We start from the raw sequence: 347 nt of genomic DNA on the forward strand, positions 1-347 counted from the left end.
TCTGATAAGTTCGAATTTTCTACTTCTGTCTTCTACTCTTCTTTTCCTCTGACACCTAAAGGAATCTCTATACTGTGACATCGAGGATTCCACATTTTCTTGTTCCCTTCTCTTTCTTATGAGCAGGAGCAAAGACAAAAACATTCTTGTTGAGGCTGACCCTGAACCTGAAAGGACCTTGAAGAGAAAGCTAAGAGAAGCCAAAGCACAACTCTCTTTAGAGGACCTGACCGAATTCTTCAAAGAAGAAGAACTCATGGCAGCTGAAAACAACAACAATTCCAACAATGCAAGGAAGGTGCTGGGTGACTTTACTGCACCTACTCCCGACTTCTATGGGAGAAGCA

The sequence above is a fragment of the Arachis duranensis genome, chromosome 9 (assembly GCF_000817695.3).
Source record: "Arachis duranensis cultivar V14167 chromosome 9, aradu.V14167.gnm2.J7QH, whole genome shotgun sequence".
In the NCBI taxonomy this organism is placed as follows: domain Eukaryota; kingdom Viridiplantae; phylum Streptophyta; class Magnoliopsida; order Fabales; family Fabaceae; genus Arachis; species Arachis duranensis.